This window comes from Mustela lutreola, chromosome 2 (assembly GCF_030435805.1).
Source record: "Mustela lutreola isolate mMusLut2 chromosome 2, mMusLut2.pri, whole genome shotgun sequence".
NCBI classification, from domain to species: Eukaryota; Metazoa; Chordata; class Mammalia; order Carnivora; family Mustelidae; genus Mustela; species Mustela lutreola.
In genome coordinates, this window is record NC_081291.1 from 99747100 (window position 1) to 99770401 (window position 23302).

Genomic DNA, 23302 nt, shown 5'->3' on the forward strand with positions numbered 1-23302 from the left:
CAGGGTCCTGAGATGGAGCCCTGCATCATGCTGTCTGCTCAGCAGGGAGTCTGCTTCTGCTTCTCCCTCTCCCTCTGCCTGGTGCTCCCCCTGCTTGGGCACTCTCTGTCTCTCAAATAAATAAAACGGGCGCCTGGGTGGCTCAATGGGTTAAAGCTTCTGCCTTCAGGTCAGGTCACGATCTCAGGGTCCTGGGATCGAGCCCCACATTGGGCTCTCTGCTCCGTGGGGAGCCTGCTTCCTCCTCTCTCTCTCTGCCTACTTGTGATCTCTGTCTGTCAAATAACTAAAACATTTTTAAAAAATAAATAAATAAACCATAAAAGCCCCAACATTTAAGAAAAATAGCCTAAACAAACAAAAGGAAACTCCCTTAAATTTTATTATTTTAAAATTTACTTTTATTTATTATTATTATTTAAAAAAATATTTTGTTTATTTATTTGAGAGAGAGGGAGAAAGCACAGATATAGAGGGAGAAACAGACTCCCCACTGAGCAGAGAGCTCAACATGGGACTCAATCTGAGGACCTGAAGATCATGATCTGATCTGAAATCAAGGGCCACAGGCCACCCAGGCACCCCCCCACCACCACCTTTTTTTTCCAGTAAGCTCTACACCCAGCATGGGGCTTGAATTCTTGACCCCAGATCAAGAGTTGCATGCTCTACTGACTGAGTCAGCCAGGCACTCCTATAGTCTTTTATCTTGACCACTTCAATCTTTTGCACTTTAGCTTTTGAGCTGTAATTGCTATTTTCTGTTGCACTGAGGTATGTTGGGGGTGGGGGAGAGATATTAAGTGGCACATACATACACAAACATGGGTAGGATCACACTCTTGACATAGACATGTTCTGTTGTGAAAAAAAAAATGGGAATCAAATACCTGGAATCATAATGGGCCAAATATGAGGAAACCAAATATTTTTAATTAGGGAACTTAGGTCAGTATTTCTTTGAGTAGTTGCTGTATCTTGGCTCGGAAGAGGGATAAAAGGTTCCTTGGCAGGGCCCATCTGTGTATGTGTGGTTCTGACCTTGTGCTCTGTGCTCTGCTTGGTTGGGCACACTCTTGGGCACTGACCAGGAGATGGGGCCACATTCGGCAAGAAGAGCTCCAGTTTTGGGCTCTTGTGTCCATTTCTTTTCTTTCCTTTTTTTCCCCTCTTCTCTTCTTTCCTCTTCTTTTTTTTTTCCTTTTCTTTTCTTTTTTCTTTCCTTCTCTTTTCTTCCCTTTCTTTCCTTCATTCCTCTCTCTTCCTCCCTCCCTCTCTCCTTTCCTTCCCATCTCTTTCTTTCCTTTCTTTTTCCTTCCTTCCTTCCATCTTTCTTTCTTTTAAAAATTTTATTTATTTATTTGACAGAGAGAGAGAGCACAAGCAGGAGGAGCACCAAGGAGAGGGAGAAGCAGACTCCCTGCTGAGCCAGGAGCCAATGTGGGGCTCCATCATGACCTGAGCCATGACCTGAGATCATGGGTCAAGACCTGAGCTTAAGGCAGATGTTTAAATGACTGAGCCACTCAGGTAGCCTGTAATTCTCCCCGTCTGTTTCTCCTTCCTTTTTTCTATTTTATTTTATTTTTTTTAGGTTTTATTTATTTATTTTAGAGAGAGTGAGCAAGCAGGGGGAGGAGCAGAGGGAGAGGGACAAGTAGACTACTTGCTGAGTGTGGAGCTCAGCGTGTCGGGGGCTCTATCCGACGACCCTGAGATCTCCACCTGAGCTGGAATCAAGAGTTGGACACTTAACTGACTGAGCCACATAGGCACCCCCATTTCTACTTTCTAAGTCAGTCAGTAAGGGCAGGATCAGTGTCCCTGACCCGTAGTATGTCTGTTTGCCCTATGAGAAAATGTTTCACTCATTCATTTGTTAATGTATTTATGCATCTTTTTTTTTTTTTTTTAAGATTTTATCTATTTATTTGACAGACAGAGATCACAGGTAGGCAGAGAAGCAGGCAGAGAGAGAGAGAAGAGGAAACAGGCTCCCTGCTGAGCAGAGAGCCCGATGTGGGGCTCGACCCCAGGACCCTGAGATCATGACCCGAGCTGAAAGCAGAGGCTTTAACCCACTGAGCCACCCAGGCGCCCCCTATGCATCTGTTTATCCAATAATTTGTCTATTCATTTGGGCATGTATTTATTTGTTATTGCATTCATTCATTCATTCATTCAGAACACATTTATTAAGGTCAAGGTTTTTGCCAGAAGGATCAATGATAACTAATTAGAGACCGAAGTGGGTACCCAGGGTAAGGTCCTAGACCTGTAGTTGGTGGTGGTGTGTAACTTGAGATCCTGGCAATGTACTGATCAACTCTTCTTGGTCCATTAACTTTGAACAAATAAACTCTTGTTTTGCCACTCCAAAACCAAAATGTGCTGACTGAACCTTCTTTACCAGGAAAATGCTATTACATTTCTCTTTATGATAGGAAAGGTTAGAACAACAATATGTCGCCTACAGCTCTGGGCACTGATTCTGCACTATGTCAGCTGTGAAAAAAACAGATGTTCCTGCATTCTTTTTTTTTTTTTTTTTTAAGATTTTTATTTATGCATGAACAGAGAGAGATCACAAGTAGGCAGAGAAGCAGGCAGAGAGAGAAAAGGGTGGGGGGGAAGCAGGCTCCCTGCTGAGCAGAGAGCCTGATGCAGGACTTGATCCCAGGTCCCTGAGATCATGACCTGAGCTGAAGGCAGAGGCTTAACCCACTGAGCCACCCAGGCATCCCCCTGCATTCTTTTTTGGCAAGAGTATGTACTTTTGTGCTTTTAAAGGATGAGGGGCATTTTTTTTAAAAAGCAAAATTCAGATTCCCTGTCCTTTAGGAACTTATAATCCAACTGGAAAGTCCAGCCAGAGTTATACATCGTAGAACTAAGGAATGTTTTCTATTGAAGGCTGGCATCCAATCTGAAATTCCCTACCAAGGTGGAACTCTCCCTATAAAGTTCACTACAAATAGTCTTTTTGGCTTTGTACCAACACTTCTCTAGGGAAGAACCTACTATTAATTTGCTTTTATTTTATTTTTCATTATAATTATCATTATTAATGTGTTTTTTTTTTAAGATTTTATTTATTTGACAGACAGAAATCACAAGTAGGCAGAGAGGCAGGCAGAGAGAGAGAGAGGAGAAAGCAGGCTGCCTGCTGAGCAGAGAACCCCAACGTGGGGCTCGATCCCAGGACCCTGGGATCATGACCTGAGCTGAAGGCAGATGCTTTAACTCACTGAGCCACCCAGGCGCCCCTATTAATGTGTTTTTAAATTAGAAAATTAATATGTGCTTAAAGTAACCCATTGAAACAATATGGCAGAGTACAAAAGTAAAAAGCGAAACTTCACCTGAAATCTTCCCACCATCTGATAAGGACTGTTCTAGGATGCTGAGGATGGCTGTTTTCTATATGTGTACTAGCACATGTATAAGTATTTCCAGCCCATTCTTTCAATCGTAATCTATTTTTTAAATTAGATAACATCTAAAAAAACTAGATAGCATCTAAAATTCAGTAAAATTCAGTAAAAGCTGTATTAATTTGCATTCCTTTCTTCAATTATGAGAGTACTTTTTCCCCATGCAGTTTCCAGGATATTAATAACTTTTTATTTTATTTATTTATTTAAAAATATTTATTTTATTTATTTTAGGGAGAGAGTGGGTGCATGTACACCCACAAGCAGGGGAGAGGGAAAGTGGAGCAGAGGGAGGGAGACAAGCAGACTGTGCTGAGCAGAGACCCGGATGCTGGGCTCCATCCCAGGACCCTGAGATCATGACCTGAGCCGAAATCAAGAGTTGGATGCTTAACTGACTGAGCCACCCAGGCGCCCTGGATATTAGTGACTTTTTAAAAAAAGCTTTTGCCAGGGCGCCTGGGTGGCTCAGTCGGGTGATCCTCTGCTTTCTGCTCAGGTCATGATCTCAGAGTCCTGGGATTGAGCCCCGAGACAGACTCTCTGCTCAGCCGGGAGCCTCCTTCCCACTCTCTATCTCTTACTGCTGCTCTGCCCACTTGTGATCTCTGTCAAATAAATAAATAGAAATCTTTTAAAAACAAATTGTTTTTAAAAAATAATAAATGGGGGCGCCTGGGTGGCTCAGTGGGTTAAGCCTCTGCCTTCGGCTCAGGTCATGATCCCAGGGGCCTGGGATCGAGTCCCGCATGGGGCTCTCTGCTCAGCAGGGAGCCTGCTTCTCCTCATCTCTCTCTCTGTCTGTCTCTCTGCCTATTTGTGATCTCTCTCTCTGTCAAATAAATAAATAAAATCTTAAAATAATAATAATAATAATAAATGTGTGTACATATAAAATGTGTGTGTGTGTGTGTGTGTGTGTGTGTGTGTGTATAAAGTAGGCTCCATGTCCAGCATGGAGCCTAACACAGGGTTTGAATGCAAGACCCTAAGATCAAGACCTGAGCTGAGATCAAGAGTTGGATACCTAGCTGAGCCACCCAGGTGTCTCTGTAATATATATATTTTTAATAAGCTTAATTTAACATATAAGACAAATACTACATGATCTTACCTATATATGGAATCTGTGAGTGGAGCGCATAGTTAACAGAGATAAGAGTGGCGAGGAGCACTTGGCTGGTTCAGTTGGTGGAGCCAGCAACTCTTGATCTCAGGGTTGTGGGTTCCAGCCCCAGGTTGTAGTTTCAGCTAGGGTCACGATTTCAGGGTCTTGAGATCCAGCCCTGCATCAGGCTGCACACTCAGGGGTAGAGTCTGCTTGAGTTTCTCCCTCTGCCTCTGCCGCTCCCACTGGTTTGTGCTCTCTCTCTAAAATAAATAAATAAATCTTTAAAAAAAAAATAAAATCTTTTAAAAATTAAAAAAAATTTTTTAATCTACTTTTAGAAATGTTTTATTTATTTATTTGACTGAGAGAGAGAGCACAAGCAAGGGGAGCAGCAGGCAGAGGGAGAGGGAGAAGCAGGCTCCCTGCTGAGTATTAAAGGATGAGGTCATGATCCCATGACCCTGGGATTACGACCTGAGCTGAAGACAGACACTTAACTGACTGGGCCACCCAGACGCCCTTAAAATCATTTTTTTTTTTTTTTTTAAAGAGTGGTGATTACTAGGGGCTGAGAAATGGGGTAATGTTGGTCAAAGGGTACAAATTTTCAGCTATAAGATAAGTTCTGGAGACCTAATATATACCACAGTGAGCAGAGTTCATAATAATGTATTGTATACTTGAAATTTGCTAGATCTCAATGGTTTTCACCACTACCAAATAAAGGGTAATTAGATGACATGAATATGTATATTTTCTTCTTCCTAGCAGACTGTTTTTTGAGGCAGCTTATTCCCTCATTGGATGGTTCTGCTAATTTTTAAAGTTACTCCTTGTTTTTTGTTTTTTTTTAAGATTTTATTTATTTGTCAGAGAGTGAGAGAACACAAGCAGGCAGAGGCAGAGAGAGAAGCAGGCTCCCCACTGAGCAAGGAGCCTGATCCGGGACTCAATCCCAGGACCCTGAGATTATATTTATATATATATATATATATATATATATATATATATATATATATAATGAAATTTCCAGATGATTTGTGTGTTCATTGTCTCTTTCCCTACCACTAGAAGGTAAGCTCCGAAAGTCTTGTCTCTTTTGTTCGCTTCTGTCCATAGAATCTTATTCAGTGCCCCACATTGGCCCTCAGTAGCTATTTGCTGTGTGAATGAGTGAATGTGCTTCCTAGCAGTTACAACTTCTGCTATCTACCCTATTACTTTTTTTGGCCATCCTGGCCACAGAGAGACCACGGGACCTTATCATCCCCTTTGCAGAATCCAGATATACTGTGTCAGCAGTATTCTCGGAACCCATCCAGTTTAGTAACCCTATCAAAAACGGAAATGAAGTTAGCTTGGCAGGAAATGAGGTCAGTTTGGCAACCAATGGTGAAACATGTGAACAATGTGGGAAGCTTATGGTCTGAGTTAACCATGTCAGATATGTCCCATGGCAGAGTAATAGGAAGATCAAATGGACCATGGGCTATGTAGGGCAATTGGGGCTTGGAGAAGAAAGATCCTTGTAAACCGGTGATTTCTTTCTATGTAATTTGGGCAGGCAAATATGTAGAGGAACAAGTCTAAGTCCTCCCAACCTGGAATAAGGATCTCTCAGGGCATCTGCAGGCTATGGGTTTGGCCAAAATCAATAAGCACCGTTTATTAAGCCTCCCATAACTTGTGCTAGGCATCTGTTATCTCTACTTCTCCTAATATCCCTGCTATATAGGAAATGTAATCCATTTCAGAGAGAATGACTCAGAAACATAAATGACTAAAGGACCTGCTCAAGGTCACAGGGTGTGTGATATGGCAGGGAGTCAATCCAGGCCCTCTACCCCAGTTTGGATCCCCCCCCCTTTTTTTTTTGTACTATGCTAAGTGAGAAAAACAGTACAAATCTAGGGCTTTAGCAAATTCTTTTGCAAGCAAACATTGATTTGAATCTATCTAGTGGGGTACACAATGCTTAATCAATTCTGAAATGTTATATTTAATATAACAGAATTACTCTTGTTAACATTACAGAAAGAGATGAATCCATGTAAGAAGAAAAAAATGTACCAAAATATCTGGTGGTTATCAGCATACTCAAATTTCCATGTGTCACAGTCCATCAAGAACTAATAGGCACAGGGTGCCTGGGTGGCTCAGTGGGTTAAGCCTCTGCCTTTAGCTTGGGTCATGGTCTCGGGTCCTGGGGTTGAGCCCCGCATTAGGCTCTCTGTTCAGCAGAGAGCCTGCTTCCCCCTCTCTCTCTGCCTGCTTCTCTGCCTACTTATGATCTCTCTCTCTGTCAAATAAATAAAATCTTAAAAAAAAAAGAACTAATAGGCATAAAAGCTAACCAATAGAATAAACCTGGAAATGAAAATAATGATGCTGTTAATGTATATAAAAGGTATAGTCGAGCTCACTAACCTCCTGTTTAATCCATATCTTTACTGAGTTTGTGGAAACAATGATGCAATTATAACAAGGAAGAACAGAGGCCAGTGAAAATTAGACTTCCATGTGGAGGACATTTAATTGTTTAATTGCCTGCTCGCATCTTCCCATTTCTTCCGGATAATCAAAGCCACTGGCTGCCTCTCCCCACCGCCCCCAAGCCCCCCATCCTGCACCAGGATGTTTGAATTGGCACGAAGAGAAAGAGTGAGGTTCTTGGGTGGGGTAGTTGGGAGATGTGGTCTGGAAACTGCTAACAGCTATTCTTGAATTCACTTGTAGGAACTTGTCTGTGGGAGAGTGAAGTTGACATGCAGAGAGATGTACAGACAAGAGAAAGAAGAGGAAGAGAGAGAGCCAGTGTGAGTTGCACTTGCCTGTGAGGCTCTTCCTGTGGTTGTCTAAGCTAGTTTAGTTGGGTTTCTTTCACAGGCAGCCAAGAGTGGGCAAGCATTGGAGTTAACTGGGGAGTAGTAAATAAAGCACCAGGACTGGAGTCAGGACAAAGGGGCCTGAAACCTAGCCATTTTCTTTTCTTTATTTATTTGCGTTCTGTAATCAGTTCTTTTGCCTCTTTGCTGACTCTTGGATACTAAATGTTTATTTCCTCTGATTATAAACTTACCCATAGATTCTTACTCCATACTGTGCAGGGTTACAAATGGATTACATTCAGATGCTGATACAACTGGTGGCCCCCCTCCCATCCCCCATAATGTCAGGACCAGGTCCCCCACATGCTGGTTCTGCTCACCAAAGTTCTTCGCAGGGCCCAAAGGATGCCGTGAGCAGTTGTCTCTCTAAGACCCACTCCCGTGCTTGGCCTGTTCCTGCTGGTCATTGTTTAAGTCCAAAGGAGCCTTGTTCAGGGGTCCTTTGTAAACCGCAAGTGTGGATTTACTCTTGATGGCTAGGTTATCATTCTCCCCTTTGAACTAGGCTCAAGTGTAAGATCTCCCCACTGCAAAAAAACACCTTAGCAGAAACTCCCTCTTTCCAACTTGTGCTGCCCTGCAATCCAGCTGAAGGGAGCAAAGTTCAGTCTGTGGGAGCCTCACCTTGGCTATACTTCCTTAATTGTGTTTGAGTAGTTCTTTCTAATGACCTAGTCAGCTGTACTCAGGGACTCCTCAGCCTCCTAGTCTGCTGAGCCTCCTAGTCTGATCCCCCAGCCCTCACCCGTGCACCTCGATGTACCTTTAGCTTTCCAGGTGACCCTGAAGTAGTCTAAAGCTCATTGAACCAGATGGTAGTGGCTAAGCCATTCCTGTTGTGCCTTAGAGCTAGGATCTGGAGTTTCTGGCTTGGTGATCAGCAGGGAAGAGTCCTTCCTGAGCAAGTAAGTGGCTTTGACTTTCACCCAGAAGCAGAATAACTTTTTTTTTTTTTTAAAGATTTTATTTATTTATTTGACAGACAGAGATCGCAAGTAGGCAGAGAGGCAGGCAGAGAGAGGAGGAAGCAGGCTCCCTGATGAGCAGAGAACCCCATATGGGGTTTGATCCCAGAACCCTGGGATCATGACCTGAGCTGAAGGCAGAGGCTTTAACCCACTGAGCTGCCCATGTCCCCAAGAAGCAGAACAACTTTAATGGAGGAAGGAGAACTCCACACTAGATAACTTCTAGGAAAAATTAAAGTGAAGAAAGAAAGATACATAGAATTTCAATACCGTTCAGTCTGTATCTCAACAAGGTTAAAAAATGAATTCACTTGTAGGAAAGAAAGAAAAGGAGCTGAAAAGATTGATATTAAAATGTTGATGGGGCATCTGGGTGGCTCAGTCCTTAAGCTTCTGCCTTTGGCTCAGGTCATGATCCCAGGGTCCTGGGATTGAGTCCTACATTGGGCTCCTTGCTTAGCTGGGAGCCTGCTCCTCCCTCCGCCTCTGCCCGCTGCTTCCCCTGCTTGTGATCTCTCTCTCTGACAAATATGTAAATAAGATCTTAAAAAAATTTTTTTTAAAGTCTTAAAAAGAGATGTTGACGCATTTTCTCTTAATGATGGGATTACAGGGGCACCTGGCTGGCCCAGTCCATAGAGCATGGGGCTCTTGATCTCGGAATTTTGAGTTTGAGCCCCACGTTGGGGATAGAGTTTACTTCAAAAAATTTAAAAAGAATTTTTTTTAAAAATGATGGGATGACAGTTGTTCTTTTTATATTCTTTTGTACTATCCTACCAGTCAGTATCACCTTTCCCTTTTTGAAATTGTGTTTTAAATCACAAAATATAATGTAGGCTCACTGTTATATTTTCAAAACACACAGAACAATACATATGAGAAGCAGAAGTGCCACTTTACCCAAGGATCAGTTCCAGTGCTCTTCCACATGTATAGCCACTGGTAAGAGTTTATTGTATTTATTATATGTGTATGCATGCATACATACATATGTTCAAATAAGGATATGTGTATTTAAATATATGATCAGATTTTTTTCTTAATATTGATGTGGGAAACAACAGCAAAAAAAAAATTAAATTTCCTTTTTACCTATAGCTCACTGATGGGTCCTTGAAACAGGCAGAGTGACATTCCTCTAGAAACCCCAGCTGCCTCGTTGTTAACACTTTGCTGGGGGCAAAAGGCAATCTTAGCCCAACCCTCAGGATCCTGTAAGTCTACTTTAATGTATAAAAATTCCTTTGGAAACTTCCTTTATCTTTACCCCTCAACATATATGTTGGCAATTATCCTGAAGTGTAAGACCCACCGATATACATCTGAATATTCTCATGACTGAGTTTTTACTAAACAGTAATAAATGACCTTTTCCTGACAATAGCTAGCCCCATCATGGTCCAAAATACCTTGGAGGCTTGTGCTATCCCGAACGCCTTCCCAACTTGAAAGTATACACTTGGTCACACACCTCATGACCCTAGTGCAGCTCTTTCTGCCCACAGGTCCTGTCCCCATGCTTTAATAAAACCACCTTTTTGCACCGAAGATGTCTCAAGAATTCTTTCTTGACTGTGGGCTCTAAATCCTAGCAATACCCCAAAACTACATCAATCCTGTGCATGTATTGAGGAGACTTTTCAGTGCCAGCTCTATCTCATTCTTCTAAAGTGTTGTTTAGGTGTTCCTGGGGATCTCCGTCGGCCAAGTGTCCAATGCTTGGTTTGGGCTGAGATCATGATCTCAGAGTTGTGAGACTGACCAATAGGCTTGATGCTCAGTGGGGTGTCTGCTTGAGATTCTTCTCTCTCCCCCCCGTTCTGACCCTCCCCCATCAAATAAATAAATCTTTAAAAAATAGGGTACCTTGGTAGCTCATTTGGTTAAGTGTCTGCCTTCAGCTTAGGTCATGATCCCAGGGTTCTGGGATGGAGTCCCGTCTGGCTCTCTACTCAGCAGGGAGTCTGCTTCACCCTCCTCTCCCACTCCCTCTCCCCTGGAATCCCGCTTATGAGGTCTCTCTCTCTCTCTCTTTCTCTCTCTCTCAGGCATGCACTTCCTCTCTCTCAAATAAATAAATAAAATATTTGAAAATATATTAATAAAAATTGTTCAATATTTTGTAGCATGAATGTATTATGTTTGACTAAATGTTCTCATTAATGGATACTTAGATTATTTCAAATCTTTTGCAATTACAAACTATACTGCATTCACGATTCTTGCATGCATTTCCCCGTATACATGTATATATATTTTTTCAAGTTTATTTGTTTATTTTTAAGTAATCTCTATGCCCAATGTGGGGCAGGAACTCACAACTCCAAGATCAAGAGTCAAATGCTCTTCTGACTGAGCCAGCCAGTCAACACTGATATTTAAATTCTTTTTTTATTTTTAAGATTTTATTTATTTATTTGACAGAGATCACAGGTAGGCAGAGAGGCAGGCAGAGAGAGAGGGGGAAGCAGGCTCCCTGCTGAGCAGAGAAACCAATGTGGGGCTCGATTCCAGGACCCTGAGATCATGACCTGAGCTGAAGGCAGAGGCTTTAACCCACTGAGCCACCCAGGTGGCCCACGATATTTAAATTCTTGATGATTCTCTCTCCCCACGTTTGTATTATGTTGTTTTAATTCACATTTTTGTGGTTTCTAGTAAGGATGAGTAACTTTTTATATCTGTATTGGATGTTTATATTCTCTTCTATAAATTACATTTTTATTATTTTTTATGATTTGTCACTGTCTCTTCTTTATTATATATCCTGTGTTTTAGTGATTTGGATGATTATCTGCACTTCCTTTTTTTTTGTTTGTTTTTCTTTTTAGAGAGAGTGTGTTTGAGCCAAGGCGGGAGGGGAGGGGCAGGAGGGGAGGACACTGTGTTTGTGGCAGGCTCTATACCCAGCTCAGAGCTGACTCAGCTGGATCTCATGACCCTGAGATCATGACCTGTGCTGAAATCAAGAGTCCAATGATGAAATCAAGAGTCTAATGCTTAACTGACTGAGCTACCCAGGTGCCCCAACTGTACTCACCTCAAATATATATTTTTTAATTTATTACTTGTCATATAATACTGTTTTTTGTTTTGTGTGAGTGTTTATTTCCATAGAAGTTTTTGAATTTATTCAATATAAACTGGCATTTTTCCTTCATGGTTTCTTGGTTTCATTTCATGCTTAGGAAAAGTTTCCATTAATGAACTGAGTTTATGGTAATATTTTCATATTTTCCTCTAATAGTTTTATGGGCTTTTTATATTACATTTTTTAAAACTGTAGTAATGAGATGAAGACTTTCATGTTTTAAATTTTGTTTTAAAGATTTTATTTAATTATTTGACAGAGAGAGAGAGAGCACAAGCAGAGGGAGCCATAGTCAGTGGGAGAGGGTGAAGCAGGCTCTCTGCTGAGCAATGAGCTTGACCCCAGGGCTTGATATCAGGACCTTGGAATCCTGACCTCAGTAGAAGGCAGATGCTTAACTGACTGAGCCACCCAGGTGTCCCTTATATTACAATTTTAAGTCTGTCTAGAATTTTTATCTGTATAAGGTGTAAGGTAGAGTATAACTTAATTTCTAAATATCAAGTTGCCCAATTCCTTGCATTGCACTTTTATCATAAACTGAATATATTTTTATATAAACACGAAGTCTGTTATTTAATTTTCTATTCATTTTATTCATCTGTTTGTATCCCTGCAATGAAACTATATTGTGTCAATTATTATTGCCTTTTACTATGACTTGCTTTCTGATATGGTAACTCTCCTCATTACTGATCATTTATTTTTTTATTTTTTATTATTTTTTTTGTTTCTCTTTTTAATTTTTTAGTTTTACTTTTTAAAAAATTTATTTATTTGACAGAGAGAGACAGCAAGAGAGGGAATACAAGCAGGAGGAGTGGGAGAGGGAGAAGCAGGCTTCCTGCTGAGCAGGGCGCCTGATGCGGGCTCCATCCCAGGATGCTGGACTCATGACCTGAGCTGAATGCAGATGCCTAATGACTGAGCCACCCAGACACCCCTTGTTTTTATTTTTTATTATTTTTTCCTTCATTACTGATCATTTTTGAAAATGTCCTTTGGTGTGGGATGTCTGACTGGCTCAGTTGGTAGAGTACACAACTCTTGATCTTGAGTTTGCAAGTTTGAGCCTATGTCGGACACAGACTTTATTTAAAAAAAAAAAAAGAATAAATACAATGTTTTTTGCTGTGCTTATGCATATTTACTTCAAACATCTTGACAATTAGTAAGCTTGAGGATTACTATATGAACATTCCAGTAGATGGAAAAAAAAAAAGCATTTGATGAAATTGACATCTGCAATATGGAATGTTATGCACTTGTTAACCAAAAAGAGAGTTATTTGTACTGGAATGGAAAGATCTCCAACACAAATGGATATCACAATAGAACAATGCATATCTTGTGAATCACTTGAAGTAAAAAAAGAAAACATCTATACATATACACTTGTATATGAAAATATATATGTATATGAGTTTAAAAACAGAGATCTGGAGGGATACAGACATGTCATGGTTTTTGTTTCTGGAGAAGGGAATAGGAGTGTAGGGGTGTAGTGGATACTGTGGGGTATTAGCCACTTTTTTTTTTTTTTTTTTTTTTTAGGACAAGGCACTTTGGACAGTTGTCAGGAACGTGGCCTGCCTACAGCAAACGCAACGCAGAGTGCCTTTAGAAGCATTACCCTCAGCTGCCTGTAGGTGCTTTGACAAGTTTAAGTCCTTTCCTGGGGACAAAATGCATCCAATGACTGGTTATTTTGCGGTAGAAACACATGTTCCTTTGACCCAATTTGGGACAGTTCAGAAGGACAATTTTAGCTTCAGAGTTCCCAAAGATATTGCCCATTATTGCTTCTCTCATCCCTTCCAGACATTGTTTCTGAGCATACTTCTCGTAAACCACCTGCACACGAATTTGTCTCAGTCTGTTCCCTGGGGAACCTGGCCTATAACAAATCATTGTAGGTGGAGGAGCACCTGGGTGGCTCAGTCAGTCAGTTAAGCATCTGCCTCATGATCCCAGTGTCCCGGAATCCAGCCAGTTGTTGGGCTCCCTGCTCAGTGGGAAACCCACTTCTTTCTCCTTCTCTGCTTGCTATCTCTCTCTCAAATACATAAATAAACTCTTTTTTTTTTTTTTTTTTAAAAAAGGAGGGGCGCCTGGGTGGCTCAGTGGGTTAAGCCGCTACCTTCGGCTCAGGTCATGATCTCAGGGCCCTGGGATGGAGTCCCGCATTGGGCTCTCTGCTCAGGGCCTGCTTCCCTTCCTCTCTCTCTGCCTGCCTCTCTGCCTACTTGTGATCTCTCTTTGTCAAATAAATGAATAAAATCTTTAAAAAAAAAAAAAGGAAAAAAATTATTGTAGGTGGAGAATAGGGGGGAGGGTCTTTCAAATTTTACTCTTTGATAAAAACTTTACTTGTTGATTTTTAAGATTAATTATTTTATTATTTTTTTTTAAGATTATATTTATTTATTTGAGAGAGAAAGAGAGCCAGCACAAGCAGTGGGGGAAGAGCAGGAGAGGAAGAAGCAGTCTCCCCACTGAGTAGGGAGCCTGCTTCCCCCGCTCTGCCTGCTTCTCTGTCTACTTGTGATCTCTCTCTCTCTATGTCAAATAAATAAATAAAATTAAAAAAAAAAAAAAGTAATCTCTTCATCTAACATGGGGCTCAAACTCACAACCTTGAGACCAAGAGTGGTATGCTTCACAGATTGAGCCAGCCATGTGCCCCTTGAGTAAATTACTTATAAGAATCCACTGTATACAATTTTGAATTTGTGTTTACGTATTACTATTGAATAGGGGACACCCGGCCAGGTCAGTCAGAGAGCATGCAATTCTTGATCTCTGATTTGTGAGTTCCAGCCCCATAATGTGTGTAGAGATTATTTAAATAAATAAAACTTTTTAAGAAATGATATATTAAAAGGACTTAAGAAAAAAAAATAAATATCCCCATTGAACAGGAAATATAATAATGTTGTACCAATTTTTTTAAGTTTCTATGCTTAATGTGGGGCTAGAACTCACAACCTAAGATTAACAGTTGTGTATTCTACCAACTGAGCCAGATAGGCACCCCCTTATGTTGAGCTAACTTAAAAAAAAAAAACAACCTCTGGTGCCTTGTACACCTTGCCTCCTATCCAGTAGTCTCACTACCGTATCAAGAGTCATTTCATTTCTATACACTTCCCTGAGTGGGAATCACATACAGTCACGTTTTTGCCTGGCTTGATGTGGTGCAAAGAACCACAAAGTGATGCAAAGACTTCTCATCAAGGTAGATTTTTCACTGCTCTGTAAAGATGATAAAAACAAAACAAAACAAACAAAGTACAGTTGAATCAGAATAGATGTTCAGAGAACCATAATAGTCATTGTCACAAAAATGAGTTGGTTGCATCCCCCAAAAAAGGAAATTCCTGAAGGAAGCTTGTTGAACATCACAAAGCCTCTGAGCCAAAGCACCAGAAGTGAAACCCAGGGTTCTGGGCTCCAGATGCCCAGTGCAGCATTCTTTAAAAATAAAATTTTCATTTTCTAAAGGCTGACCTTATTTTCTGCTTAGTATCATCCCCTGGATGGGTAGAGCAGACCTGTATTCTGTAGCTAGGGCAGAGGAATTCTTATCTTTGGAGGGGAAAGGAATAAGGAAATTTGTTCAACGGACCTGCTAGTCTGTGGTCACCCTGAGGAAACAGCTGTGTCCTCAGCAGCTCAGGAGTCCCTTCCTGCCCCACTTTTCTCCAGAGTTCTGTTTTCAAGTTTCTCTGGGGACTGATCTCCAGAAGCTGTGGGGAAACACTGTCCCACCTTATTTTCACACATCCATGAAACTCCCCATTCAGGAGTTGGTATCTTAGCTTGGCCAGTGAACAATTAACCACAAGTCGGGTGGTTGGATACTTCCCTTAAATATGAGGAAGTTCAAAATCGAGGAGTCTGTGTTTGTTGGTCTAGGACAACTGCTTTGTTCTGCCCCAGACAAACTTCATGCAACCTTAAATGCAGAAAATAAGTGTTGGTGAGGAAGTGAAGAAATTGGAAGCTTTGTGTGTTGTTGGTGGAAATGTAAAATTTTACAGGTGCTGTGGAAAACAGTATGGCAGTTACCATATGACCCAGCAATCCCACTTTTAGGGATATATTCCCCAAAATTGACAGCAGGGTTTCAAAGTGATATTTTCACATTTATGTTTATAGCAGCATTATTTAAAATCGCTAAAATATAGGGGTGCCTGGGTGGCTCAGTCGGTTAAGGTCTGCCTTTGGCTCAGGTCATGATCCCAGGGTCCTGGGATCAGACTGCATTGGGCTCCCTGCTCAGTGGAGAGTCTGCTTCTCCCTCTCCCTTTGCCTTGGCATCCCCCCACCCCCCTTTCATGAATAAATAAATAAAATCTTTTTTAAAAAGGCTAAAATGTAGAAGTGACCCAATGTCCACTGATGGGTGAATGGATAAACAAAATGTGATATATAAACACACTAGAATATTACTAGTCTTAAAAAAGTAAGAAATTCTGTTACATTGCTACAGCATGGGTGAACTTTCAGAAATTAACCATAATTTCTAAAAGTTCACCCATGCTGTAGCAATGTAACAGAATTTCTAACTGTGAAATTAGTTACAAAAAGACAAATACACAGCGTACCTGGGTGGCTCAGTGGGTTAAAGCCTCTGCCTTCGGCTCAGGTCATGATCCCAGGGTCTTGCAAATGAGCCCCACATTGGGTTCTCTGCTCAGCAGGGAACCTGCTTCCTCCTCTCTCTCTGCCTGCCTCTCTGCCTACTTGTGATCTTTGTCTGTCAAATAAATAAATAAAATCTTTAAAAAAATCCCAAAACAAAAAGACAAATACAGTATGACCCCCCCCCCCATTTAAAAAAATTTTTATTTTTTTTGGAATCTTGACACCCAGCATGTGGCTCAAACTCACAACCCTGAGATCAAACGTTGCATGCTCCTCTTACTGAGCCAGCTGGGTGCCCTGTATGATCCCACTTACATGAGGCATTAAAAGAGTCAAATTCATAGAAACAGAAAGTTGAATGGTGGTTAGTTACCAGAGGGAAGAGAAAATGGGGAGCTGTTTCATGGGTACAGAGTTTCAGTTTTGTAAGATGAAAAAGTTCTGGATCAGTTGCACAACAATGTAAATATACTTAACACTCTTGAAATGTACACTTAAACATGGATAGGGTGGTAGATTTTATGTTACATGTTTTTTACAATTAAAAAGTATAAAATAGGGACGCCTGGGTGGCTCAGTTGGTTAAGCAGCTGCCTTCAGCTCAGGTCATCATCCCAGCGTCATGGGATCGAGTCCCACATCTGGCTCCTTGCTCCGCGGGGAGCCTGCTTCTCCCTCGGACTCTGCCTGCCACTCTGTCTGCCTGTGCTCGCTCTCGCTCGCTCTCTCTCTCTGACAAATAAATAAATAAAATCTTAAAAAAAAAAAGTATAAAATATAACATTTTAACTATACAAAATAATTAAAATATTTAAAGACTTTTTATTTTTATTTTTTAAAAGATTTTATTTATTCATTTGACAGAGAGGTCACGAGTAGGCAGAGAGGCAGGCAGGTGGGGGGTGGGGAAGCAGGCTCCCTGCTGAGCAGAGAGCCCAGTGCGGAACTCGTTTCCCAGGACCCTGAGATCATGACCTGAGCCAAAGGCAGAGGCCCAACCCACTGAGCCACCCCAGCGCCCCTTTAAAAACTTTTTAAAAAAGATTTTATTTATTTATTCATGAGAGACAGAGAGAGAGAGAGTGGGAGAGGCAGAGGGAGAAACAGACTCCCCTCCAAGCAGGGAGCCGGATGCTGGACTCAATCCCAGGACCCCGGGATCACAACCTGAGCTGAAGGTAGAAGCTTAAACGACTGAGCCACCCAGATGCCCCAGAATAGGTTAAATACTTAAAACACTAAGTGAATAGGTCAGATAACAAGTTAGAGGAAGATAATAAACTAGAAGATAGATTGTAGAAATTATTCAGAGTATCATACAAAGAGATGTTAGGAAATGAGAATGATGCAATGAGAAGGTCTAACATATAGACGACTGGTTTCTAGAAGAAACGAATGGAAAACATGAAAAAGACATATTATTAAAAGATAAAGCACCTGAGAAATTTCCCAGAATTGATGAAAAATATAAATATTTTGATTCAGAAATCAGAATGAATCCCAGGATGAAAACAAATAAAAATAAATAAATAAATTCACCCTACCTTCTTTTTAGGGAAACTGTAGGAGATCAAAGATATACTATAGTAAAGGAAAAAATAAAGGCTATAGTAAAAGTATCCAGGAGAGCCTGGGAGGCTCAGTCAGTTGAGCATCCAATTCTTGATTTTGGCTCAGGTTGTGATCTCAGGATTGTGGGTTGTACTGTGTGCTGGGCATGGACCCTGCTTATGATTCTCTCTCTACCTCTCCCTCTGCTACTCCCCCTCTCTATTCCCTCACACTCTCTCTTTCCCTCTCTCTCAAAAAAAAAAAAAAAAAAAGAGTATCTGTGTATCCAGAGAGCAACCCAGATGAACAACCAATGGCTGAAGGCAATAGGTGAAATGGATAAATAAATATTATACATCAGTACATGAACTACTCAGAGCTAGAAAGAAATGAGGGCTCAAGTCATGAAAAGACATGGAGGAAACTTAAATGCATGTTACTAACTGAAAGAAGCCAATCTCAAAAAGGCAACATACTGTGTGATTCCAAGTAGTAAATGACATTCTGGAAAAATGCAAAAAAAAAATCTGCAAAACTATGGAGATAGTAAAAAGATCAGTAATTGGCAGGGGTTACTGGGGAGAGAAGGATGAAAAGGTGACACACAGGATTTTTAGGAGAGTGAAACTATTCTGTATGATCCTATAATGGTGGATACATAGCATTATACATTTGTCCAAATCCATATAATGTACAACACCAAGAGTGAATCCCGATGAAATCTGAGTGATAATAATGTTAATATAGATTCATTGATTCTAACAAATGTACCAGTCTGGTATGGGATGTTTGATAGAGTCTGTGTTCAGGTGTCAGGGGGATCTTTTATTGTTCCCAGACCCAACGTGGAGGGGTTCCCCGCACAAAACACCAGGTAATACTTGGATACCAGCAGGGTGTCCAAAAATCTAACTCAATTCTGACACTATTTACCCAGAGATAGCGTGAGATTCCACAGGTAAGGGATCAGTCCTACAAGATTGCCCCCACCTCCCACAAGCCCCAGGCTATCACCATGCTTCTGACCTACTGGCTACAGACTGGAGATTCCAACAACCTCCTCCTTAGGTTGGGTTAACTTGCTAAAGCAGCTCACAGAACTCAGGGAAATACTCACTTATGTTTTCCAATTTGTTAAAGGATATGATAAAGAAAAGGATATGATAAAGAAAAAGCTATGATAAAGATTATGAATCAACAATCAGATGAAGAGATACATAGGGCAAGTTCCCCCCAAAAAGGAGTTTCTGTCCTTGTGGAGCGTGGGGCCTGGTCTGGTGGCATGTGGAAACATATGATTCCCCGAGCGTGGAAGCTCTCTGAAAAAAAGAAAGAAAGAAAGAAAGAAAAGCTGTCTTCTTGGGTTTTTATGAAACCCAATAATCATGATTGGCTAAGTTATTGGCCATTGGCTGATCCCGCCTTTAGCCCCTCTCTCCCTGAAGGTCAAGGATGGGACTGAAAGTTCCAACCATTTAATCCCAAGGTTTGTCCATCTAGCAATCAGACCCTGACCTTGGGTGGAGTCCAAAAGTCACCTTCAGTAATAAGATACCCATTTCACTTTTATGGCTCTGAAGCATTTTCAAGAACTGTGGAGGAAGACCAAATAATCTGAGAAATATAGGACTAAATACACATTTCTTATAATCATTGTATTATAGGAGGTAGATAGAAATTTTCTGTACTTTCCACTCAATTCTGCTATGAATCTAAGACTACTCAAAAAAGTGAAGTCTATTAAAAAAAAAATCAACCTGAAGGCGGTGGGGGAAACCTACCCAAACATCCAGAGAGAAAAAACAAACAGCTAGCAAAAGAACAATAATTACTGGACAGCAAACGTCTAAAAACAAAATAGCACTTAAAAAAATTATTTTATTTATTTATTGTATTTTTTATTTTTTTCTTTTTAAGAGTTTATTTATTTATTTGACAGAGAAAGATACAGCGAGATAGGGAACACAATCAGGGGGAGTGGGAGAGAGAGAAGTAGGCTTTCCAGTGAATGAGGAAGCCCAATGCGGGCCTTGATTCCAGGACAGTGGCTGGGATCATGTCCCGAGCCAAAGGCAGATGCTCAACCAACTGAGCCACCCAGGTGCCCCTGTCTTGGTTAATCTTATACTTCCTGATATTTATTGGTTGAAATTCTGTAGGCCCCTTTTCATTCCAATTTATTTTTGCTTATGAGTAGAGAAAGGCAAGCTAAGATTTCTAAAAGTTTTACTTACAGCCTGGACCCTTCTCAGGAACTCTGGATTGCTACTGAATATTACCACTGGAACGTCTAAATGAGCATTTCAAACTTATATGTCTCCAAATCAAGTTCTTGATTTAGTTCTTCCAATTTACTAGTCTTGCAGTCTTTCCTATTGCAGCAAATGACAATACCATCATTTTGGACACAGAAGCCAAAAACTTGGAAGCATCCTTCATTTTTCTTTTTTTTTTTTTCTTTTTTTTTTTTTTAAAGATTTTATTTATTTATCTGACAGAGAGAAATTACAAGTAAGCAGAGAGGCAGGCAGAGAGAGGAGGAAGCAGGCTCCCTGCTGAGCAGAGAGCCCGATGCGGGACTCGATCCCAGGACCCTGAGATCATGACCCGAGCCGAAGGCAGCGGCTTTACCCACTGAGCCACCCAGGCGCCCCCTCATTTTTCAATTAGTAATAATCGTGCCTCAGATAAACCTCATTGGCTACAATACTGCCACCGCACAGAGCTCATCCTTCATTTTTGAAAAATTTTCATTTAAGTAAACTCTATGGCCAATGTGGGGCTCAAACTCACGACCCTGAGATCAAGAATCACATGTGCCACTGACTGAGCCAGCCAGTCTTCTATACGTCATGTCCTGTTCACCAGGGACATGTCCATGTCTACCTTTCAAAATATATCTACAATCTAACCGCTTCTCATTACTTCCGCACTGGTCCAAGACTCCATTATCTTTCACTTGGATCACTGCAGTGGGCTCTTTAACAATCACATGTGGTAGGCGCACAATAAGTAGTTACTGAATTTGTACATGGAGCAGTGGCCAGATATGGGTTCTCATTGGCTCTCTAGTGATTCGTGGTTAAACTTGCCTTGCCATATTTTGGAGAAAGAGTGGGAAGAAGTAATATTTGGGCAGCAAGTACCGTGGGCTCCTGGAGACAATGGGGGAAGTTGAAAGAAACATGACAAATGCAGGAGAGAGGAGTTAGTGGAATCGGAGCTTTGAGTGGAAATCAGCAAAGGCACTCCCAGGCACTGAGTGCCCGGTCCCTGCTGTTGTGATTGCCCATTCTTTCCCCATATAGAAATTGGGTGGATACCCTGTTTCCCTCTGCTGACCAGTCCATCCTGGGATCCTGTGAGGTGATCTTCAAGAAATCCTTCTGAACTTTGGGGGTGGTGCATCCTGTGGTGGGAGGGAACGGAGCAGATGGGACAAGCTCCTGGAACTGGGGCCCGCATTGTCTCCAGGAGCCCACGGTACTTGCTGCCCAAATATTACTTCTTCCCACTCTCTCTCCAAAATATGGCAAGGCAAGTTTAACCACAAATCACTAGAGAGCCAAGGAAAGCACGGAGGTGTGGCCTGGCTTGGCATCCTTCCTCCTCCTTCTCTTGCGCTATCCCATTCTCCTTCAAAGTTTCCTGATAGGAGATCCAGCAGCTGCTTCCAACAGCTTAGGTCTTCTGCTTGCTTTGAGAGTCCTTCCTTCCAGAAGCTCATTCATTGCTCTTTGCCCTGACTCTTTTCAGTCATTCTTTCAGTGAACACCTAAAGCCTGTTTCCCTTTTCTCGGTCACTAGGGCCTCTTTTCCAGACTGGCTCATGGAGTATGGTTTGGGGAAAGTGCCTGGCTGGGTCTCCTACATGTTGAGTTCAATTTCCTCCTTTGGGTATGTTTCAGCTTCCAACTGGGATCTTTGCCACAGCAATTATAACAACCACAATCTGCATGGAGGTTCTTAAAGCTATATAAGCAGACAAAAACCTGAAAGAAATTCTTTTTTTTTTTTTTTTTAAGATTTTATTTATTTATTTGACAGACAGAGATCACAAGTAGACAGAGAGAGGGGAAGAGAAGCAGGCTCCCTGCTGGGCAGAGAGCCTGATGTGGGGCTCAATCCCAGGACTCTGGGATCATGACCTGAGCCAAAGTCAGAGGCTTTAACCCACTGAGCCACCCAGGCCCCAGAAAGGAATTCTTTTTTTTTTTTTTTTAAGATTTTATTTATTATTTATTTGACAGAGAGAGAAATCACAAGTAGGCGGAGAGTCAGGCAGAGAGAGAGAGAGAGAAGCAGGCTCCCGCTGAGCAAAGAGCCCGATGCGGGGCTCGATCCCAGGACACTGAGATCATGACCTGAGCCGAAGGCAGCGGCTTAATCCACTGAGCCACCCAGGCGCCCCCAGAAAGGAATTCTTAAGAAAAGACAAGCAGTTATCAGAATTTCCACTTATCAGTACAGACCCAGAAAGTCTGTACTCCCCTGCCCGTAACTGCTTGGTGAGAAGTACTTAACCAGCTTGACTGCTCTCGATAACCACACTGAAATCAGATATCTTTTTTTTTTTTTTTTTTTTTTTTTAAAGATTTATTTATTTATTTGACAGAGAGAGATCACAGGCAGGCAGAGAGAGAGAGGAGGAAGCAGGCTCCCCGCTGAGCAGAGAGCCCGATATGGGGCTCGATCCCAGGACCCTGAGATCATGACCCGAGCCGAAGGCAGCGGCTTAACCCACTGAGCCACCCAGGCGCCCTGAAATCAGATATCTTGAGGGAAAGGGAAGTTTGCTTCACGCCTATCTTGCTCTTCTTCCAGCCTTCCCCATCCAGCCAGTAACACTGTTACTCACCTAGCTGTTTGAGAGAAAAAAACGAGAAGTTTGCCCTTATTGTTCCCAACCCCCACCCTTCATCTTTTCTATCAATAAGGCCTGTTGCCTCTACAACATATGCCCAGAATCTACCTTGTCTCCCCCACTTACTGACAATCATCTTCATCTTGGGCAAGTTCAGTGTCTGCTAACTGGTTTCCCTGCTCACTCTTGTCCTGCTACAGGCTACCAACCTCGCAGCAGCCCTATCCATCTTTCAAGGACGAGCCAAATCCCCTTTCACATCACTCCAAATGCTCCCACTGAACTTTTGAAATTTTGATTCTCTTTGAACTTCTCTTGTTCCTCCTTCTCTTCTTCCTTCTCTTCCCCCTCCTCCTCTTCCTCCTCCTCCTCCTACTCCTCCTCCTTTTTCTCTGGGATTGTGCACTGTGGGGGGAGGGGCAAAGTGAGAGAGAATCTTAAGCCGACTCCCCATTGAGCACAGAGCCCAGCAAAGGGCTGGATCTCATGACCCTGAGATCATGACGTGAGGTGAAATCAAGAGTCAGGTGCTTAACTACCTGAGCCACCCAGGTGCCCTTGATTCATTTCTAACTTCTTACCATGGTAACTGTGGGTCCAGCCTTTCTCTCCCATCATGCATCTACTGCTCTCTCCCTCAGCCACATGGCCTTGTCGGTTCCTTCAGTGTGTCAAGCTTGCTCCTGTCTCAGTGCCACAGGATTTGTTGTTGGCAATGCTTAAAATGCTCCATGAAGATTTC

General features: G+C 41.8%; 1 long non-coding RNA gene and 1 pseudogene across 1 annotated transcript; one reads left to right on the forward strand and one right to left on the reverse strand.

Annotated features, from left to right (window-relative positions):
• The first annotated feature begins 8113 nt into the window (after positions 1-8113).
• Positions 8114-13812, forward strand: LOC131825842 (uncharacterized). Its single transcript, XR_009351328.1, has 3 exons — positions 8114-8338; positions 9270-9346; positions 13050-13812. It is a non-coding gene; the product is annotated as an uncharacterized LOC131825842 (long non-coding RNA).
• A 6538-nt stretch (positions 13813-20350) lies between these two features.
• Positions 20351-20423, reverse strand: LOC131826108 (U4 spliceosomal RNA; annotated as a pseudogene).
• Positions 20424-23302: the final 2879 nt, after the last annotated feature.